Source organism: Trichosurus vulpecula, chromosome 6, assembly GCF_011100635.1.
Source record: "Trichosurus vulpecula isolate mTriVul1 chromosome 6, mTriVul1.pri, whole genome shotgun sequence".
Taxonomy (NCBI): domain Eukaryota; kingdom Metazoa; phylum Chordata; class Mammalia; order Diprotodontia; family Phalangeridae; genus Trichosurus; species Trichosurus vulpecula.
In genome coordinates, this window is record NC_050578.1 from 80,832,313 (window position 1) to 80,856,676 (window position 24,364).

The 24,364-nt window shown below is 39.0% G+C and overlaps 1 pseudogene; it reads right to left on the bottom strand.

The window, feature by feature from the left end:
• Positions 1-784: 784 nt before the first annotated feature.
• On the bottom strand, positions 785-24,035 carry LOC118854662 (annotated as a pseudogene).
• Between the last annotated feature and the right edge of the window lie 329 nt (positions 24,036-24,364).

Below are 24,364 nucleotides of genomic sequence, written 5' to 3' on the forward strand. Positions count from 1 at the left end.
ACTCTGGCAAGCAGGTGCTATTATTATCTGCATTTTACAGGGGAATAAATTGAGTCCAAAAGAGGTGAAATGATTTGGTCAGGTTCACCCAGCTAGTAAATGTCTGAGACCAGATTTGAAATCACCTCTTCCTCCCTCCCAATCCAGGACTCTATCCAGTGTATCACCTAGCTTCCTCTCCTTTTTTAATAACTCGGTTTGCCTCCTGAAATGAAAAGGCTTAGCCCCTATTATTCATTATGTCTCTCTCTGCCCAGTTGTCCCCACAACCTCAGCTTGGATTTCTTAGTACAGGTCACAAACACCCTTATCCAGCAAGGCCATAATTGTCCAGCTGCAATATCCATGCTGTGGCCTTACACTTCAGCCATATAATTCTATTAATGAAGATACTTCTTAATATATCTAGTAACTAGAACTTCCCCACTGACCATCCAGGTTCCAGGATTCAGCCAAATATTTTTACATATATTATCAAATTAAAAAGAAAAAAATAACCCAAAATCTATATCCTTATAACCCATGCAAAACTAATGCTGATAATCATGAATTCACAAATATGGAGTTGGGGGTCTTTGTCTGGGGAAAACTGCTTAAGATGGGAGAGAAAGTCTAACTCAGCACCAGTAGATCTTGGAGGTTCACACCCTCTGGCACAAGTCATCATTACATACCACAAAAAGATCACTCCTAGACAACAGCCATGATTATTATGCCTTTGTTTATTATTTATTGCAACACTGGGAAAGGAAAAATATTTAAGGCAAAATTGATGTTTTCATAACTCTGTTGGTTTGACACCAACAGAGAAACAAATCAGATGGATGAATTTTGGGTCCTCAATTTCATCTCTGTTTTCTTCCAATGGCCAACTAGAAGAAAAAAAATGTGATAAACAAAAATAATTTTAAAATCTCTTAATATTTTATTTTTCCCAATTATATATAAAACAATTTTAACATTCTTTTTTTAAAAAATTTGCAAATTCTCTCCCTCTTTCCCTCTTCACCCTTCCCTGAGACAATAAGCAGTTTGATATAAGTTATATATGTGCAAGCATGCAAAATGTATTAAATATTAGATGTGTTGGGAAAGAAAACACAGTTTCCCCCTAAAAAGAAGACATAAAAATGAACATGAAAAATAATATGCTTCAATCTGAATTCAGATTCCATTAGCTCTCTCTAGGGAAGTGTATAGTGTTTTTCTTATTGGGTTCTTTGGAAATATCTTGGATTGTTGTATTGTTGAGAACAGTGAAATTATTCATAGTAGAGCATCATATAATATTGCTATTCCTCAGTCAAGTGCCCTCCTGCTTCTCATTTCACTTCTTATCAGTTCATGTAAGTCTTTCCCAGTTTTTAAGAGAGCATCCTGTACATCATTTCCTATACCACAATAATATTCCATCACAACCATGAACAACTTGTTCAACCACTCCCCAAATGATGGGCATCCCCTCAGTTTCCAATTCTTTGCCAGCACAAAAAAAGCTGCTCTACATATTTTTGTACAAATAGATCCTTGTCTTTTTCAAAAAATCTATTTCAGATAGAGACCTACTAATAGTATTGCTGAATCAAATTGTATGCATGATTTTAAAAATTATTAAACAAAATAATATTTTAATATTTCCCCTCCCTTTTGAAAAAAGCATGTACATTTTTTATTTTACATCACCTACTTTTCCCAATATATACCTGCCTCCACCCCTTCCTCGAGAGACATTCTTTATGTGGGTAATTAAAAAAGAAAGTTCTACTAAATTAACACATCTACTAAGTCCAATTCTATATACAAGGTTCCACACCCGTAGTCTTCCTTCCTTTAGAAAAAGGCCCCTCCTTATTTAAAAGACAATGGATTGATTGAAGAAATACCATCAAAAAGTACAAAGTAGTAATGAATTCATCAGGAGCAGAAAAAAAAAGACATTTATCCATAAAGATATGAAATTTAAAGTGGGTCCTTTCTTCCTCCAGTGAGAAATCCTAAATAGACTTCATATATATCTGCCTTAGATATACATTACAATGCTACAGTATATCAAGTATAGTAAGATTCAGTATAAAATGTATCCCTTCAGCCTCCATGATAAGAGGGAGGATTCCTCAAGGACCACCAGCCCCTTTGACTAACACAGCCTGGTGGTGCAGAGTTAAGTTCAGGATCCAGCATTGCCCATATGCCAGACAATATGGCATAGGTCACAGAGTGCTGGACTTTGAGTCAGGAGGATTTGGATTGGTACCCAACCTCTGCTGCCTATCCTCAAATCATTTAAACTCAACTAAGACTGAAGTATCCATCGGCCGTGAAATGTAACTGGAAGGTGGTCCCACAAAGTTGAAATCCTGGATACGTGACATATCAACCTATTACCAATGAAATACCCAAAGAGACTTACCTGAAATGCTAGTAGGGGCTTGTCAATCTCTTGTTTAAGCTAAGACAACTTGAACTGAAGCAACCAGTTTGGGACCCTGCAGGTAAAGATATCACAATGCTGTGAGAAAGAGAATCTAGGGAGCTCAAGCCTAAGGTCCCTGAAAGGGGGCTCTTTGAGTATTATCCATTGCCCTTGATTATACAAAACCATCCCTATCAAAGGATATGGGAAGACACTTGTGCAAAAACATCCTTAAATGTTAGATTTCTGCTCAAAGAAAAACTGCCTATATGTATATTAGTCTGGTTTTGAAGCTATAGGAAAGCTTCTCCTGTGAAAGAGTTTAGACTTCTTTTGTCGGGCTCTAGATGATGGCAAAACCTGGAGGAGAAATGGGTGGATGTTAAAGAGAAGTAGAGAATTCTTCTCCCTCAAGGTCTTCAAGTGAAGCCTGGATGACACTTGTCAGTTAGGGAAGAGAGTGAATTCTGGGGTAGGAATTGGAATACATAAGGGGTTCTTAATTTTTTTAATATTGGTAACTATTTTAATGTGATTGGTTTCCTTGATACTTGTGGGAATTTAATTTTGTGCATTTCAAAAACATTAATGTGAGCAGGGGTCCAGAGGATTCAACAGACTGCCAAAGAGGTCCATGAAACAAGAATGGTTACAAAGCGCTGGCCTAGAAAGTAATTGAGGTCTCTTTCATCCCTAAGATTTTGGATCCAGAGACTGGCTGAAACTGGGGCTGTTTTACCACCTGTGTACAAGCATTCAGATTTGGCTGGGTTACAGACTGGTCTTTATCAACAAGATGGTCAGCTAAAGGAATTCTATTAAATCTTATGCATGCCTCAAATGCCTAGGAATTTCATTCAACCTGACACATAGGAAGCAGAGGAGAACAATAACCATTTGACAAGTGAAAGAGAACTACAAAAGCTCAAAAAAACAAGCATTCAATGGACAGGAAGCATTTTAGTCAAGGGGAAAAAGGAAAATGTCTCTTGCTTTAAGAATGATCAGTGATGACCTTTCAGGAAACTAAGGGAGGAAACCTAAGTATTCCTGCCTAAGTCCATATTTGAGGTATCACCAAGGACTCCCAAAGGTAGGTGCATTAAATGAAAAAAGAAGTCCATACATCTGCAGCAAAGCAGGCTTCCTGGTTGGCATCTTTGCAGCACGTCTCCACAAATGCTCTGAAATCAGTAATGACACCCTTGATCTGGTAGTCAGTGCTCCTGGGCTTGTGTTTCACAACTTCCACAAGTATGCTGGAATGAAAGAAAATAGAGAAATGCCCATGAAGCCCAAGGAGCTACCCCGTTGGCCAACCATGCCCCATGCTCCTAGCTCTAGGTCACAAATCAGAGGAGATGCTGACATTGAAGCCTGCAGTTTGGAGAAATACATGAGTAAAGATAATCCTTCTGAAGGCATTAGGGACACCTTAGATCATTTTGCTGCCTTCCCCTTCTGGGATCCCAGATATCTTACCGTAGGATTCATCACATCTAACCAGACAGAGATGATCCTTTAGTTTGCATCATCCAAAATGACAGATCCTGCAGATGGTAATCAATGACTCTATATTGGGTAGCAGTAGGCTTAGATGAATGGCTAGGTGCCATGGTGGATACATTGCTGGATTGGAGGTCAAGATCTGAGTTCAAACACTGCCTCAGACTCTCACAAGATGTGTGACTCTGGGCTAGGTGCTTTATCTTTTTCAGCCTCTGGTTTCTCATTTGTAAAATGGGCATCATAATAACCCTTACCTCTCAGGGTTGTTGTGAAAATCAAAGGAGATAATATATGTAAAGCACTTTGGAAGTCTTAAAGCACTATATAAATACTAGTAGCAATCATTGCTTTTAGATACTATTCAATTATAGCCTTTTGCCCCACAAGTTTCTTCTGAGTGACTTGCACTTGAATCACTTTCTAAATACTTTTCCCTAACAGATTATTGCCCTGAAGCAAAAAGTTTTGCTGATGTTGTCAATAGAATGTTTCTCCCTCTCAAGGAGGAAACAAATAGGTTTGAGGAAAGGAGAAGACCAAATGTTCCTGACCTTTGCTTCTTCTTCTGTTTCTCCTCTTCGGGAGGTGTGCACAGGTCAGCATGGAAGGTGAATGTTTCTGCAGAAAATGGCTTGGGTCGATATGTGTCATCAGCTCCCAAAGCAGAGAATCAGGACCTGCGGTTCACCAAGGAGTCTGTGCAGCATTTGGCAATTCTATCACTCACTGGTATCTTCTCATGCTGGCAACAAAGCTTGTCAAATACAACAGCCAACTAAAGCAAAAAGAAAAAAATGGATGAATTCACCAAACGGGTAGGGTGAATGCATGAGTATTTCAACAGACTAAATTAAATTGCTGTATCGAAGTCCATGCATACTCATTGCCTCGATCGATTTCAGTCATTGAATTTTTAAGTCTCAGTTCCATGAGCAATTTGAAGCTTCTGAAAATTCGGGGTTTTTAAAAATCAATCAAGGGGTTTGGATTTGGGATTTTTTAGGTGCTCTACTTAAGAGGAGAAGTGATCAACATTTATGGAGGGCACTCCTCTGCCACAAAATTTTTTGTTTGCATCTCAAGATAGAAGCTCACAACATTAGGATTAAAATGGAAAAGAAAAGAAAAAAGTCACATAGCCTTCAGCACAGTCCGATTTTTCTTGATCACTGAGTTTACAGCATTTAGCAGCAACTTTTTCAAGGCCAACTAATGTTGAGGTTGACAATTGTGGTGCTTTCTTAACATAACTGACCAGCACTCTGTAATTACAGAGTTCCAAATGTTTGTAGTTAGTCAAAGAATTACTTTTTTGTAAAACAATAATAATAACGGCATTTAAAACTTATCAAGCAACAAACACCAACTCAGAGTCAGCTTGAACTCATTAAACTTTCTATCCCTGGTGGTCAATACGGCCCTTCCACTTTGGTCTTTTCCTGACCCTCCTCTGTCATGGCCTCCACCATCCACCCATGCATTTTACCTAATTATGTGTTTGGCGTAGCAGTGACAGGGATGTTTTATGATGTTTCACAGATCCCCTCAATAATGTTCAAATTTTCAATGATGGAAGATTCCCAAATATCTCGGTTTTCCCCAGTTGTCATACATGAGTCTTTCTTAAATTTTTAACTTGTGTAGCTCCTTAGTCTCCACCACCTCTTTGTATTCTACAAATTTGCTATACAGCACAAAGAGTAGTCCAATCATTTATTTGTCCTAAACCATTTTGTTTACATTTCAGATGGTGTTCCAAGCCTCATATTTGCCCGAACAAGTCTGGCATTCCTTGCTCTGTTGCTTCCTTTCACGGTTTTTTTTTTAGCATTGGATCACATCACTGTCCATGCTCAGGCATCATATTTAGCTCAACATTGTATCAGAGACTTAGAAATAGAAAGGCTCTCAGAGGCAATTGCGTCCAACACCCTCATCTTACAGGGAAGGAAACTGAGTCCTGGTGACTTGCCCAAGACTGGACAGCAAGCAAGTGTCAGAGTCATTGTTTGACATTGGTCAAACTCAGGTCTTCCTACTCCAAGCTCAGTGCTCTCTTCATTGCCCCAAGCTGACTCAGTCTATGAGTAATAGCAAAGTAGTGGACAGCCCAAGTGCTGCCCTCACAACTACAAGGTATTAAAAGAACCAAGGCTTTCAGAGCACTTTGAGATGGAAAGTTGAAGCTTTTGTGTTTTATGGCCTTTTATAAGAGACAGTCCTTCTATCCACTTAAACACTAAATAGTAAAAGCTGGTCAAGCTGTGAGGTCCCACCTACACATTTTCAAAATCATATTCTCCAACTTTTTCAAAAAGATCACATTTTTCCTTGAATAATCAATAATAGGTTTCCATTGTTTGGACCAAAAGAGAATATAATGGTGCTTATAGTATGTCTGTGGACTTATTACATATAAATATCCTCTGTGGACACATTAAATACATTGCTTATTATTGTTCACTGTTTATACCCAGTTTATAAATCATACTAGAATTAGCCCTCAACAGTCATTCCATCCAGCACACTTAATTTCATGCAAAAGCATACCCGAAAGATCAAACAAGGGTCTTCAATACTTCTATACAGGGACATTCCAATTCTAGTGCCTAATAACTTTTATGCTCAGGAAAAATCAGAAATTCTTCTATGCTGCTAAGTTGAGTCTCTTAAATTGAACCATTCAGAATGCTTTTATTTCCATTCTGTCTTAGTGGAAATGGAGACAAGTAAAGCTTCCTTTGTCAAAAAGCTGTTCTAGAATGACAGAGTCTCATTTCCAACCTTCCCATCTCTAGGATGGCTCTTCTTAATTATTTTAAACATTGCTCATAACAACCTGATCTGAAAACCCAGAAGACAAGAGTCCCAAGGTAAGGTCCAATTAGTATTCATATGGCTTCATTTTTTTCCTTTAAAAAAACACGGTGCTATCATTTCCAGATTAAGCAATCCTAAGCACATGTCATCCCAGGAGAGTACTTTGATTTTTCCTTCTTTCTCATGAGAAACCTACCACTTTGGCATAGCAAGCAGGAGGGTCAGCCATGGCACAGCACTCTTCAAGGGTGTTTTCATAGTCCTTGCCAACCCTTAGCCATGTGGTAGTAGCAAGCTCAGGGTGTCTTCTTCCGCTGTCATACAAATAGCTTAAAAATGAACATCAAACAGATGTAAGCATGGTAAAGAATAGGATCAGTCCCCAGCATTATTCCTCTGTCCTAAGGTTCCATCAATTTGGTAAAACTACAATAACAAAATTTCTGACATAAAACATGAAGACTTAGCTTTGCCTGATCTTTATATTGATGGATTCACCAGATGGTGTTAAATTTTCCTTTTTTGTCAAAATATCAGTTCTGTTATGTTCTACTGTTATAATATTAGAGCAAGTCACTGAGTCCAGAGGACACCAGAAATATATCTCCCAGTTCCACACTTATGACACTTAACTCCATCCTGCCTTCTACTCTTACTTAGTGGTCACATGTCTGGATGGCTATCAACTTCTCAGTCTATACATCCCTAGAATGGTAACATACTATCTTCTATTTCTTTGTGTTCTTTAAAGTGCCTTGCTCAGAACAGTGAATGGAGTATGCGCTTAACACATATTTGTTCAATAAAAGGGAGTGAATGAATGGATGGATCAGTGTATGGTGGGATGCATGGACAAATGAAGAACATCTCAGCAGATGGGAGAATTCAAAGTTTCCTTTTCTTCCCTAAAAAATGAATAATAATGTCATCAAGCCCCAAGGCCATGATGTGGGTAGTTTCAGAGCTAAAAGAGGCCTTTGCAGTCCTTTGTACTACTCCAGCCAGCACATATCTAAAACTACTTCCACGTTCCTAGATATCTGTCCTCTCTGGGCCAAGCAGGGACATTATGACTTCCTGCCATCATTGGCCTCTTCTGGAGTTTGAAGCAAAGAGAGTATATTTCATGGAGCCAAAGATGAGGGACAAGTAAGCTGAAGTCACAAAGGCATTGACCTAGATCCCATGACTAAGTACAGCAGAAGGCATGAAGAACAATGTTTGTATCTATTTGTGCTTAAAAGGCTTGGGAGAGGAAAAGGCAAGGAGGAGCCAACAGCTGTAACAACCGTGAAGCAAGTAGAGTGTTAGGGAAATAGTATTGAGCATATGAAAGGAACAGAAGAATAAGATTAAAAGTTTGATTACGTGGCTAAGTAGACATCTTTTGCTTCTTTGTAGTTTTGGCAAGCATCCTTGGTTTCTACATATTCAGCAAGGAGGTTAGGGAAGTTAGCAGGAATGTCATCATTCTCCAAATCAATAATGCACTGGCTCTTCTCTATTAGAGGCTTGTCACAGCAGGCTGTCAGTTTGCTGGAGATTACATCTTTTTGTTGCAGATGTCAGAAAGAGCCACCTGCAAGAAGTAAGGTAGAAGTGGTTCAACAGAGGGCTCACTATTCTAAGACTCTAAGGATTCCAATCCAACTCTGCCTTTCCTTTCTAGCATACTTGTGGAACCTCTATATTTTTAACAAACTGCCCTTCACTTCAACCCCTTCCCCTGAAGCTCCTTCCATATCCTTGCAGCCTCATAAAACTGACATTCCCCTGGAGACAGATCATCACTGCCTACCCCTTCCTGAATGGGATATCCCTTCTCTCATTCTTTGCCTATTCCCTCCCCCCAAAACACATACACAAAGACACTGGGACAAGAGAGAATGGGGGGTTCTTACCATACCCTGCCACTTTCAGTCCCTTCCCCTACCACCAGCCCTCACTGTCTTCCTTTGAAGTTCAATCCAAACAGATGTATCAACCTGTCCAGAACCTATTGGGTTTCATCAACCACCCCTGGTTCATTCTCCCTCCTTTCTCCTGAGCTTCACTATTTGGTTTTAGATCAAGTCTCTCCCCACTCCTGTCCATCCTCCACTTGGATGATTTTCTCATGGCTTAGGTCTAAATATGTCACTCCCCTACTTAGTGTACTTAATGGGTCCTTAGGGCCTCCAGTATCAAATATGAACTTCTCCGTTTGATATCCAAAGTTCTCCATCACTTGTCCCTTTCCTATCTTGCTAGTCTTCTTACACTGTACTCCATTCCACAAGCTCTCCTATCCAGGGACAAAGATCTACTTTGCACTGTCCTTCCCTCATGCTTCAGTGCCCTGTCCCTCTTGCCTTTTCATCTTAGAATTCCTAGCTTTTTAACACAGATTAAAGGGTCCTCCAATTGTAAGAGCTTTCCCTCCTCAGATTGCCTTCCATGTACTCTATGTATATCTTGTGTAGTCATTATGTATTTGTATGTTGTCTCCTCCCACCAGAATGTAAGCTCTTTGAGGACAGGGACTATTGTTGTCTTTCTCTGCATCCCCAAAGTATAGAGAAAAGTGCCTGGCACATAGAAAGTGCTTAATAAATGTTTATTGACTCTCTGACCAACTGGCTAGCAGCCAGATTTACCTTAGCATCAATTTTTTCCAAGATAACCAATAATAATAATAATAATAATAATAATAATAATAACTAGTTTTGGTAAGGGAAGTAATAGAGAGAGTTTGAAGATGCTGTGAACCAGGGGGTCAGAAGGAGTGGGAAAATTTCTCACAACAGGGGGTTGGGGGGAAGCAATGAGTACACTAGAAACAAATCCTGTCTACTGTATTTTACCACATTGCTAATGACCTCCCATATTTTATCCAGCAACAAGTAATTTACTAAGTGCCTTCCACTGGCAAGGTACTATACTATGCCCCAGGAATTCAAAGCCAAAAAGTACTTATCCTCTAATATCTTGTATCCATGGAGATGAAAAATATATACATAACTTTTATAGAAATATATACAAGTCAATACATGGTCATTTTCTGCTCAAAGAAATGAGCAACTGAGGAGATCAGAAAAGGTTTCCTATAGAGACAGACACAAGCTTAGCCTACTGCCTGGCATACAGTAGGTGTTTAAAGATGCCAATGGACTGGTTGGCTGACAGAATAAGCTGAGGTTTAAAGAAACTACACATTCAAAATTATTCTTTATGATGCCTCTGATTCTAAATTTATTAAATTTGTGCTGAAAAAATCAAACAAGTATGCTATAGGGAAATTTATTTAACAACAATATGAGTTAATACCAATAAATACTTACCCTATCAGCACACTCTAACAGATTACCATGGCAACATTCCTTGTGAACCTTGGTAAGATCATCCACTATTTTATGAAGTTCAGCAAATTCAACCTTAGGGAATTTCTGAATTAGCCAAGCTATGAGCTTAGGGAGAAAGTGCACAAGCCATTAATTATTAGTATTTAAAACTTCCAAGAAAATTTCCTGGAAATAATTTTTTAAAGTGCTATGAAGTTCTTGAATGACTTGACAGTTAGAAAGTATCAGATATAGGACTTGAACCCCAGTCATTCTGACTCAGAGGACAACACTACACACTCTGCCATACTTTCTTATCATTAAACTTTGGGAAAGAGAAGGATTGCCCAACTCCTTGTATTAGCAGTGGCTGCCATTATTATATTTTCATGTTCTTAGAAGGCATTAGCCACATCTATCACTCTTTTTGAAAATTCTAAGCACTTAAACATGGGTTACTTAGGGACTCTACTGGGTACTTTGGGGACCAAACTAGGATGAGATACTTCAGGCAATCCAACCCAAGGTGAATGAGTACTTTTACAATGAAAAGAGAATCAAGGCTTAGCTGGGCTGAATGAGACATCATGAGCCAAAGTGGTAGGCAGAGGATTAGAGAGAACCAGACCCCCTAACCAATATGGCAGGAGGAGAAATCAAAGCATTAATCTGAGTCAAGCAGGAATGAAGTAAGATTGGGGATGTGGAAAAACCTCTCCAAAAAAACCTGTCTAATACTTCAAATTGGAGGGCAAATGTTTCTAGAACTTACTTATAACATTGGAATAGAAATGCCTGCCACTTTTATCACAAGGACTAAACAGGAGGTGTCCAATTCTGAGATAATTAAATTGATTCTGGATCATTTTTTCTTGATTCAATTTCTAGAAAGTTGATTTGCATCTGCCTAGGTCATTTGTAACTGCCTAAGTCATGGTTCTTTGTCTCTGAACTTAGTGAAGAAATACTCTGACCTGTCAGGATTCAAGTTTAGAAATCCACTTCTGCTAATCCCTGTTCTATTATTGCCTCAAGGAATTCTGCTATTCTTGGGGAATGAGGGTAGACACGAGGCAAGTTTCCTTCAAGGATGTTTGGTTTGTTATCCAAAGAAGACTGGCCCACTTTCTTTTAACCTCAATAATGGACTCAAACAATGAATTTTTCTTAGTCACAGGAAACAAGAAGGGAATAGTTTCCCACTTCATCCAATTTCCATCTTCCAATCAATCATATTGTTGCCTTGCTTCAGCTTTGTAACCAACCATGTTGTCCTCAACCCCATGATGTCACCTACTTTGTTCTATACTTTGTTCTAAGCTTATAAAAAATTAGTTGCATCTTCAATTCTTTGTCTTTTGGCTAATTGAGGCAGTAATTAGACCCATTTTATTGGTAGGTAATGCCCTGATAACAAAATGTTATCTTGCTTGGAGAAAGAGTCTTGAGTCACCTTTCTGTTGAATTTCACTTGCGATAATTTTTGTTTCGGAAGTGATGAAATTCACAACAAAATTGGTGATAGCTATAGATATTGGAATACCAGGCCTTTTTCCATCTTTTCTTCTTTAACAAATACAAAAGATTTTAGGCAAATGGAACTTAGAGATTTACCCAGCCTTAACAGGTCTCTCTCCAAATTTTTCTAGACTGGAACGTTGGAATCTCTGTTTTACACTTTCACCTCCTACTTTTTCTCTTAAAGCAGACAGCTGTAGAAAGAAGAAATCACCTTTTTCAAAAATAATTTTCCCTATTATCATTAATATGAAAAATAAATTACCCACAAAGTCCTTACAAATTAATTCCATATTTTCTTCATAATTTAAGGGGTTTAACCTGGGTTCCATGACAGAGAGAGAGAGAGAGAGAGAGAGAGAGAGAGAGAGAGAAAGTTAAGAGACCCTACTTTATATGAATATTACTCACTCAGCAATAATAAGGTACGTACTTGGGCTTGTTTTCTCAGTAGCAGTGATAGATTTTTTGGACTAAGAACTTTAAAGCTTCCTTTAGTGGTGCTTCTTATGACAAGGTGACACAATTAAAAGGGAATAATTCAGATTTAGGAATGGTCAATGACTATCTCACTACTATGTAATACATTCCAAGTTCCTAAAGTATAGAGGATATTTTGAGTTTTCTCTTGGTGCCCCCTAGGACTTTAATGTTATCTAATAGGGGACTGATAATTGCTTGGTGGATTGGAATTGAAGCTAGAACATTCATTTCTATTGACATAATATGTGAATCCATCCAGCTAATCAGCCACAAGCACGGTGATGAGTTAACTGAATGCTTATCCTCTCTGGGCCTTGGTTTCCTCATCTATAATGAAATTATTGAGTTTAAGGATCTCCAAGGTCCTTTCTAGATCTCACTCTGTGCTCCTATCTGCAATATGAAATCTTTAGTATTCTATATCCTGATGAAACAAGCTATATATCTTTGCTAGGTAGGATTTACTCTCCATATTTGGAAAATTATATAGCATATGCTGTTCTCAAGAACAGTTTCAAAAGGATTTAAGACAGAAAAATTTTTAATAACTTTCAAAGTTAAATTGCTTATTTACTAACCAGTATTAGATTTTAGAACAAAGTAAAAATGTATGGGATTTGAGGAGGATCCAAGAGGAGTTCATATTCAAAACATCTCTTTCACTGGCTTGCTGTGTGCCTAAAATTACACTAATAGAAATACATTCCTTCAGGTTATGAAATTGTATCTCTTAGAATCCTCTTTAAAAAAGGAAAACCCCATTAGAGTAACAGAATTCAATTACTAACAATAGAATTTGAATTACTCTACTAGATATTTACCAAAGAAAATATCTGGCTGAGAGTTTGATGTCAAAGAGATAGGAAAGAGGACAAGGTATACTTTGATAAGGGAAGAGCCTTTCTGGGGAGAGTGGACTTGGTAATGTCACTGTAGTGGGATGCTCTGGAAAGGGAAGAGTCAGTATAAGGATATGAAATGCCTACTGGAGTGTGGGACAGAGCCTAAAGGAACCAAGAAGACAAACTTCACCTGCTTCCCAATTTTCCTTAGGGTCAATTATGTCATTGGGCAGCTACATGGCCCAGTGGATAGAGTACTAACCTTAAAATCAAGAAAACTTATCTTCATGAGGTTAAATCTGGCCTCAGACACTTACTAACTGTGTGAACCTGGGCAAGTCACTTATCCCTGTTTGCCTCAGTTCTTCATCTATAAAATGAGCTGGAGAAGGAAACAAAAAACCATACCAGTATCTTTGCCAAGAAAAACCCAAATGGGGTCACAAAGAGTCAGACATGATTGAAAATGATGGGACAACAAAAAAACTATGTTGTCAACTACATCTTCAATCCTATCTAATGTTCCAAATATCATCAGTCAGCACAGCTTGTTCTTCTGCCTACAGTAGAGTCTGTCCTGTTCAAATTCTTCCACAAATATAAATTTGCATGCTTGCATGCGCGCGTGCGCGCGCACACACACACACACACACACAAAATGCTGACACTGGGACTCAGAAAGTTGTCAATTGAATTATTACAAATAATGAAATGATAGAGTGGCTTAGAAGGGTTAAGCAACACAGAGGCAGGACCTATCATAGTACCATTCACAGATGTGAGATCAGTACTGAAGAGGAATAAGGGAAGGATCATATATCTAGAGTTGGAAAGAGCATCAAGTACCATCCCCTCAAATTGCAGATTGGAAAATTGAGGCCAAAAGAAATTAAGTAACTTGCAGAGAGTCACACAGCTAGTAAGTATCAGAGATGGGACTTCAACCGAAGTCTTCCTCACTTCACCCTCTCTCCCAGGGGCCTTCTCTATTGTACCACAGTGCCTCTCCAGCCAAGGGCCATCACTCAAGAAGGTACTGATCAATGATCATGGTGAGTTAAATGGAATTTCTTGGGTCCATGGATCCTACAATTATTCTCTCTCTGTGTGTGTCTGTCTGTCTCTCCTCTCTTCTCTGTCTCTCTGTCTCTTCATCTCTCTCTGTCTCTCTCTCTGTCTCTCCCTCTCTCTCTGTCTCTCTCTCTCTGTCTCTCTCTCTCTCTCTCTCTCTCTCTCTCTCTCTCTCTCTCTCTCTCTCTCTCCCTTTTTCTCCCTCTCTCTCTCTCTCTTCCCACCCTGTCTCTCCCTACCCTCTCTCTCCTATGAATACCTTTTCATTGAGGCATGTGGCTTTGTCAGCAGCCAGGCAACATTCTTTCACTGCTCCCTTATACTGATGAGAATAGGCAAGGAGTTGTAGTAGCAATTTGGATTTGAAGATCTTTCCCACCCATTAATAGGCCATGTGACATGCTTACTTCACAGGAAGCCTAAGACATATGTAGTGGAAGGAGCTTCCTAACAGGAGAAAGAAGTTATGTCATAGGAAATGCTGAGAGAGAGAAAGATGTTATGGCTGCTAATGGCCTCCCTCATGATTGTTAGAGCTGAATAGGCTGACTTAGCTGTGCTGTGAGTTTGTTTTGGGGAAGACCCCAGCAGGGGTTCAGAGAAGTTTGGGGAGGGCAAGGCTCCAGGCTGTTATATGGTGTTTTAAGTTCCTTGCTGATATGATAAAGTGGGCTGACTGGCTGTGGAAGCTGAACATTTGGTTATGGGATATGATTTTCTGGTGTCTGAATAAATGTTATACTTCTTTTACCTTCTTTATGGAGAGTCTGTCATACCTTGCGATACAGAACTACATAGGCATATTCATGATTATCATTGATGTTGCTTATTGACTTACTGTTTCAGGAGTGCTGGGGCATAGATGTCTTCTGACAACCTCATACAGAAAGCTGAAATTGGCAAAGAGCACCAAGTGGTCACTTTTCAGTAGCTATGAACAATGAATGTCCGCAACCTTGAACCCACATCAACCAGAACCAGTGATAGCAGTTTTCTCCTTCAACTGAACCTAATTAGATTTGACTTCTGCTGCTCCCTCTAATCTGGAGCTGTGACTTCACTGGCATTCTTTCAGCTGTAAGTTGGAATTGGTATGTCCAGGGCAACCACCACAAACAAGGCACCCCTTCAGTTGAGGAATGAAGAGACAGACACCCTGAGAGGGCAGCAGAAGTCTCAGGGAAAGACATGCATAAGGAGTGATTCACCAAGGCCCCACATCTTCTCATCAGGACTGAATGCTGCTATTTCTACACTGACAAAGTTCTATAAATGTTTTCAGCTTTCTCTGAATCCACCACCTCTTGGACCCTAAATCTAGGTCCAGCTCTGAGCATAGGAAATTCTGAGCAGGGAAACTCCCTCCACCTCTGCAGATTGGCCACTTTGCAATAACCTAATAGTCTTTTCCAAGCTGCCTGGGGCACTGGGACCACAGAATTCTAGAGCTATAAATGGGTTCAAAGACCATCTGATCCAATCCCCTCATTGCATGGATGAAGAAACTGAAGCCCAAGGAGGCTTTTGACCATCCCTTGCAAACTAGATGGCACAGCGGGCCATATAAAGCCTTGGACCTGGATGCAGGAAAACGTGAGAAACTGAGTAGCTGTGTGACACTGGGCATGTCACATTCTCTCTGCCTCAGTTGTCTCATCCATAAAATGGGAATCATAATAGCAACTAAATGATTTGTTGTTGGAATCAAATGAAATTATATTTGTAACCCACTTAGCACAGTTGTCATAGACACACCTACTTTATACAGTAGGTACTTCATAAATACTTATTCCCCTTACCCCTCAGTCCCACACAGTTCTTACATGTGACCTATGCTAGGGTTCTTTGTCTCCTGTGATGGCTGACTATCCCCAACACTCATTTTCTGTTCTCACTTACTATCCTACTACTCTGTTTTCATTCTCTTGGAAGTTTTGGCAGAGTTTCACATTCAGGGCCTACGATTCTAGGGAGGTCTGGGTGGTCATCTTTGTGGCTCTGGAAACAATGATTTCTCTCAGGTTCCTTTTTTGGCACGACAGTCTGCCATTTCACCATACATCTCTTGAAGACTTGGCAATTTACATAACTCATCCCCTAAACTTTGGTGCTAGGAAGGAAAAAATAGGTGGTTAGTTACTGACCCGTTTAAAGATCTGGGTATACTTGACTTTCTTTTTTGGGTGGACCAAGATTCAGGAGACAAGAAGTTAGGCATGGAAGCTGTCTGAATAGTGTTCTCCTCCTCTCAAATTATCTGACTTTGTCTTATTTCAGAACAATTCCTTGCAGTTTTTTAATGACAGGGAATAGTTCTGGACTGGTATTTGGGTGAGAAGTCCAAGAACAAGATGGAAATAGGCATCTTGGTGGGACACATTACTATTGACTCTGATCTCCTGTCTGAAATGAAATGAAGCGAGAAGGTCAAACTCAATCACAGGGTTAATACTCACAAAGGATTTATCACAATTTTCTGCTGTCTCATCAGCAACATAGCCTTTTGCAGATTTTGTAAACTCACTCACAAATTTTGCATGATCTTCAAATGGGCATTTCTTGCAGGTATTGAGCAAATGTGATCAACATTCTGAAACAAAGAGTTCTTATGATTACTGAAAGCAAAGATGACATTAAATATAACAAACCCTATTATAAAGTGTTTGCTATGCTGACAATCCAACTGCATCAACACCACCTCCAGGTTGGACCATAGACACCATACCAACTTAGCTAGAGTACCAAAGGATCCTGAGAGAGAGACAGGGGTGGCATGTGCCTCATGGGTAAACCACCACCACCACCTCCTCAACCACCACCACCACCTCTACTCACACCCAGATGGAGACAGCCCAGAACCCTGCACCCAAGAACACCCCTCTAAGGACACATCTGGCTTCTATGCCAACATCCCCACAGCCATTAACAAGAGGATCAACCCTTGTAGATATGACCTATGGCAACTGGCTCTGAGGCTGCTTGCAGCCCCAATCTCTTCAGCAGCCACAGCTACTGAAGAGCCAGACAAGAAAGTCCTCATCACCAAAGCCCTTGGCAAAGTCAATTGGCTCAACACCAGAAACAGTGGAAATGTCATTAAAGGATAAGTATTACCACATCCTTTGCTATTTTTCCCTAAAGTCCATGAGATTTTTCCCATCTGCCTTGTGGCTGCATTCTCCTAGATGGGTTCTCCTTGAGAATAGGGACTGCTTTGCTTTTCTATATGCATATATAGCCCTAAGCACAGTGTTTGATGTATGATTTTGCATTCATTCACTCTACAAGGAACAATATATATTATCTCTCCTTCACTGCTCCTACCATTGGGGGGGGGGAGAACAAGCATTTATACAGTACCTACTATGTGCCAGGCACTGTGCTGAGCACTCTACAAATATTCTTTCATTCAATCCTCACAATCTCATACAAGCCTTGCTCTCAGAATCTCCAGTCTCACTACATGCTTAGTGCCTGTAAAGTTTAAAGTAGTATTCATCCAAAGGACATTTGTATTTTAACAGTTAGACAAATGAGAACAAGTCTCCAAGATTAAGCCAATGGATAAAGATTTTGTGGAGGAAGGAGAGGATCTTCCTAGCTGACAAAAACCATTCTCTGTAGAATATGTATATTCTATGTACACTACACGAAAGTCAATCACTGAGTATCTGAAGTCAATTCATTTAGGCATGTAGGACCTTAAGTCTAGAAGACATGAGGACAAAGCCTGCTTTTGACACTTATTACGTCAGTGACTTCTAGGTGTTTTACCCCAGGGAAGTCATTCAACCACTGTCTGCCTCAGTTTCCTTATCTGTAAAAATGGGGATAACAAGAGCACCCAACTCTCAGGGTTTTTGTGAGAATAAATGAGATAATATTTGATAAGCATGTTGCAAACCTTAAAGCACTTTGTGAACACTAGCTATTATTGTCAATTCCACAAATATAATTAAGTGCCCTTTGTATGCTATGTATCACCACCATACCAGCACAGTCTGAGGTAATGCATATGTTTCTGCACAGCACCCCCGTAGCAATATGTCTGACCTTCCATCAAGAAAGCTCACAGAAAGACAGCAGCCACCAGTCTGTGATGCTAAGCTTCAGTTAGATGTAATGGATGCAGACAAACATAGTCTCTATTTGTTCTATTCCTAACAGCTCCCTTTCTGTCTCTCCAATCAATGCCAGACTAATAGACTTGGGCCTGCTTCGATCAATACAGAATGTCCTCTCTCAGATTTCTGAGCATCTCCTGGAACTCAATATCTCACTGAGTCCCTTGGAAGATCAACACTCTACTCTAGACCTTCCATAGACCAGAAAATCCAGGATGGAGTGAGATTGGAAGAACATGTCAGAGAAGATCTTTTCCAAAGCAGTCTCTTTTCTAAGTTTTGCATTGCTCAATAATTTGTTTTAATGACAATAGCACTTGGGAGCTTCATGATCATACCATATGCCATCCCACAGGCTGTGAAATAACTTTGATACCAAAAGAACCATATTATAGAGCAATCACAGCCTTCCCTATCCCTTGGGAAGGGCCACCACAGAAGAGATCCTGAAAACAAACTTATAAGTGTAATGATGCCCTTCCACTGCCCATAGATCATGCTCAGCTGGCATCCCTGGTGACCATGTGGAATTGCGGGGTGCCTACTTCCAGCCATAAGTGACACCAGGACTTTATAGGGAGATGTTGAAAAGTTCTTTAATTAGCTACTGAGCCAGTAACCAATGGTAACTAAGTATGTTCCATGGGGGAGCTGGCAGAAAGAGGAGAAAGGGACCTGCAATGTAAGGTATAAAGGGATAATGTCACAATCAATATTAATGGAAAAAAGGAATCCAAACTTTCAATAATTAGACTTACAGGCCTTTCAGATTATCTTCACCCAAATCTCTACATCATTTGGCAATCTCACTCAGCTAGAAATAAAACAAAGAACATATGTGTGTGTGTATATTTATATATGTATATATGTATGTCTATGTATGTATGTATGTATTTTTAGACCGTGAAGTGAAGATCCCCTCCTCAATATAGGCATAGTTTATCTATCTACCTGATGCGAAAGATGGTGCTTCCACCCACCCAGAAAAATCTTTGTAGAGCAGTCAAACTCAGAACAATATAACACCTAGAGAATTGTTGAATGACAAAGATACTTCTTGAACCATCATTTGAACTTTATAGGTTTTTTTCCCTCAAATTGAATGTAGGATTTTTATTGTTTATTTAGTCATTTTCAGTCATATTCAACTCTCCATGACACTTCGGATGTGTTTTTGGTAAAGACATTGAAGTACTTTTCCATTTCCTTCTCTACCTCATTTAACAGTTGAAGAAACTGAGACAAACAGGATTAAGAGGCTTGCCCAAGATTACACAAACTAATAAGTGGCTGAAGGCAGACTTGAACACAGGTCTTTCTGACTCCAGAGCCAGACTCTATTTACCTAGCTGCCAAAGTAGGATTAGTTCTTCTGTATTTCCTTCAGAGGAGTGGTGAGAAGTCTGCCTGAAATGAAAGAGCAATAAACCCAAACTCTAATTATAAAATGTATCTAATGGTTCTACATTTTTGTATGCTGAGGCAGAGCTGATTAAGTCCTAGCTGAAGAGGTGGGAGGAATAGGTTCCCTTTCTGTCTTTGAGATTGTGCAACTTTAAGAAGTCATGATGGCTACATTTTCTCCATCTGCAAAAGATTACAGAAACTATCCTGTCTAGCTCATTGACAATATTAGACAGACTAATGACTCCTTTAATACTATATAGATACAATAATCCTGATAATTATTTTTCATCTCCAAAGGAAAATATACACAATGGGACTGCAAATCGTCATTTAGCCTCTCTTTCTGCATTAAAAGAGACCATGAATAGAAAGATTCTTACGGACATCTCGATGAAAGATTTCCCTGGAATGAACAGAGCTGAAGAGGAAAATTAGGGAAATAAAAGTGACCCACTTCATCTTGTCAACAATTTGTGGGAATTGATGTAGGAGAGAAGGTAGGATGTTGAGAGGAAAAATTTACTAATATACTTTTTAAACCAATAATTGTAGATTATTAACTTTGCCCTTCACTTCCTCCCACTGATTTCAAAATTCAGAATATTCTTGCCAAACCTATGTTTGCCCAAATTCCTTACACAGGTTTGCCATCTGGAACTCTCTTCTCACAAAGACCTTGTAAATTCGTTAAACTTATGTAAAATACCTTATCAAGTTCTAAACAAGGATCTAAGCTATTTGTACCTCTTATTCAGTACCATGTCCTTTATCCTAGATTCCCATTTGGACATTTTATTTTGTGATAGTTGTAAAATTTTAACCAACATGGAAGCTAGATTTGGACAGTTGAATGAAACAGGTCCTAAATTTAAAAATAACCCATGGCAAACCATTAGCAGTGCTGAACTTACCTAAAGGTAATGAAAGTCTGGAAAAGGCATTACTAAATAAAAAAGATTAGAATTCTTCCATTTCATTCATTCCTACATTTACTCAGGAAGTGTTGAAGTTTTGGAAAGTCCCCATATATCCCAGAATACAAAAAATGAAGAAATGGAATCTAGAATATCTAGAATACAGCTAGATAGATGTCCAAAAACTGCATCTTCTGTCTCAGGCCAGCCCCTCAACAGCAATAATTCTTTCTGTGGTTCACTTTAATTCTTGAATTTGGCTTCATTCATGTTTCTTAAGAATGATGGTAGAAAATAATTGAAATAATTGGTATCAATAATGATCTTGGCAACACTGAGGTACAAATCAAAAGCTTGAATCTACATGACCAGATGACACCTTCTGTAACTTTAAAAATGCTGAGATAGCCCCCATCAGACTGGAGCAACCTGGGTGCTCATGGGAGACAGGACAAGAAAGGCAGAGATAGAAACTCATAAACTGAAATTATCAGGGAGTTATGGATACATGGAGGCCAGAGAAGAAGAGGAGGAAAAGAAAAGAAGGTAGGGAAAGAGAAAGAAGGATGATATTGAGAAGTATTGGAAGAAGAAACTTAAAATAAACTTGAGTGGTCAATTTAATCAGCATCATCGGCCAAATTATTCTACCTAAGCAAATTTGTGTTTCTGGTAAACTTTGCTCTCTCAAAAAGAAAAAAACACACATCCTTTCCCCACATTCTCTTGCACTCTAAGGAAAATACTATTCATTTTAAGCCAATTGCTAACTCTGGCAGATTCTTCCTCTACAAGGAGTTTAGATTCACTCTTTGAGACCTAATCACACAGTCCCAGAATCTGAGTTCAGAGGCTATCTAGTCTACTTTGCATCTTACTAAGAATACTGCCTATGACATCACAGACGAGTGGTCATCTAGCCCCTGCTTAAAGACCTCTGATGAGAGGAGAACTGCCATCTTCCAAGTAAATCCATTCCATTTTCATATGGCTCTAGTTATTAAGAAGCTTTTCCTTTCCTTGAGCCTAAACCTACTATTTTGAATTACCATCCATTCTTCCTTTTTAGGGCCATTGACACCCAACATAAGATGAATCCTACATTAACATGAAAACCCTTCAGTGACTTGTAGGTGCTGTCACTACCCTCATAAGTCTCTTTTCCAGTTTCTTCAATCAGTTCCCTCACCATCCTTGTTGCCCACTTTTGGAAGGGTTTTCACTTTCCTGGTGTTGTGAAAAGAGCAGTGGAACTTGCAGTCGGGAAGTCTTGGGTTTGAATCAAACCTCCACCATGTGCTGACTGTCTATTCTATGTATCAGGCATGTAACTTCTCTGTGACTTAGTTTCCTTTTCTTTAAAATGATAATAACAAGGCCTAAAGCACCTATCTTAAGTGATTGTTATATCAAATAACATGATTTATGCATGGCACATTGTAAATGTTGAAGTGTGATATAAATGTCAGTCATTTTACTTATTACTATTATTGCAGTCTTACCAAACTCCTTTTATGGAACAAATATGGTATGGTGCTGATACCTAAACCAGGAAGAGCAAAAACAGAAAGAAAACTATAGCTCAATTTCACTCATGGATATTGATGCAAAAAAATCCTAAATAAAATACTAGCTAGTTGACTACAGCAATATATCACAAATATTGTACATTGTGACTAAAAGGGGTTTTTACAAGGAGTGCAAGAATGCTTCAATATGAGGGAAACTATTAGTATAATTGATTATATTAATAATGAAACCAATAAAAATCATATAATTAAATTAAAAGACCCAAAAAAGCTTTTCACAAAACAACACTCATTCTTATTTTAAAAAGAAACACTTGAAAGTATAGGTACAAATGGATTTTTTCACTTAAAATTATAAGAAACATCTACCTACCACATCAGTAAACATTTTTGTAATGGGGATAAGCTAGAAACCTTCTCAATAAGCTCAGGAGTAAAACAAGGATGCCCATTAGCACTACTCTGATTTAATACTGTACTAGAAATGCTAGCAATAAGAGAAGAAAATATATTGAAGGAATCATAATGCACAATGAGGAAATAAAACTATCTCTCTCTGCAGACGATGTCTTTTTCCAGTTACTTGGAAAATCCTAGAGATTCAAATAAAAATGAGTTAAAACAATCATTATGGTGAAGTAGGCTATAAAATAAATTGACATAAGTTTCTATATTATTTCTATTCTATCTATATATTTTCTATATGTATTCCTACACAATTATTTATTGAAATAAAGTCAGATTTAAATGATTGCAGAAATTTTAATTTTTAATTTAATTAAATTTAATTTAATTGGCCAAGCCAATATAATCAAATTGACAATTGTACCTAAATTAATCTATTTATTCAGTGCCATCCCAATAAAACTACCAAAAAATTTATTTTATTCAGCTAGAAAAACATTCATAATGAAAATTCATTTAGAAGAGTAAAAAATCAACATATGAAAGGAATTAATGAAAAAAAATGTAAGGGAAAGGGGTATAGCAGTACCAGATCTTAAACTATATAATAAAGAGGTAATTATTAAAACTATCTGGTACTAGATAATAAATGGAAGTATAAATCAGTGGAATTGAGTAGATATACAATACTCAATAGTAAATTATTATAGTAAGTTCATGTTTGATAAACACAAAAATCTCAGCTTTGGGGATGAGAATTCAATATTTGGATAAAAAATTGTTTGGAAAACTGAAAAGCAATATGACAAAAACTAAATATAGATCAATATCTTGTATCATTTACCAGGAAACAGTCAAAATGGATGCGTGACTGAGCTCTAAAGGGAGATAGGACAAGTAAGTTAGAGGAGCATGGAACATATTAACTATCAGACTTATGGATAGGAAAACAATTTATGACTAAACAAGAGATAGAGAACACTGTGGGATGTAAAATGGATAATTTTGTTTACATTAAATTAAAAAGGTATTACAAAAGCATGGAAAGGGCAGAGCCAAGATGGTGGAGTGAAAGCAGGGACTCACCTGAGCTCTCCCACAAATTCCTTAAGATAACTCTAAAAAGTGAATCTGAACAAATTTTAGAGTGGCAGAATCCACTAGGAGACAGACTGTAGCAGATTTTCAGCACAGGACAACCCAGAAGGTTGATGGGAAGGATCTGTTGCACCTGGCTGGGAGAAGAGTACAGAGTGTGTGGGTCTATACCTGGCCATAGCAGAGCAGGAGCAGACCCTGGCACACTGAATCACTGGTGGCAGTGGAGACTCCCAAACCTCTCAGCACCTGACAAGGGTCTGTTGGAGCTGGGTGAGAGAGAAGCACAGGGCCTGTGGCAGCAGCAGCAACTACTCCTGCGGCTATCAGCCCACAGATTAAATGTTTGAAAGTCAACTACTTGAACTTCTGGGAGCCAAGATGGTGGAATAAACTGTACGTTGCCCTAGCCCTCCCTTGTTGACCTTGAAAAATCCAGAGAATATTGCCCCAGGAAAAATCCTAAAATAGTGGAGGCAACAGAAGGGATACAGCAGTCTTTTAACTTGGGAGGCTAGTGGGATTACCAGGAAGGTTCCCTCTTGCTGTGACTGAAGGGGGCCAGGATAGGATGGGAGGCATCTCTACAAACCCCACCTCAGCTGACCAGCAGGAGATCTTGAGCCCCAGGGGTGGGGGGGGAGCCAACGAGTGTCAAAACCAGGTCCCTAGGTGTGCCTTTGCACAGCCAGGGGAATCGGAAAACGCCAGTGCAGACAGGCATCCACCAGAGGCTGAGCCTACCTGGACTCTAACACAGCCCTAGGGGAGGAAGAGATCTCCAGCAGCCAGACCACCCCTCCCCCACATCTCACACCTGGAGCTTCAGTGTAACCCTGGGGAAACACAGAAAACTTCACCTGGCCTCGGCACACACCAGCTAGCTCCAGCCCAACACTAGGTAAGCTTCA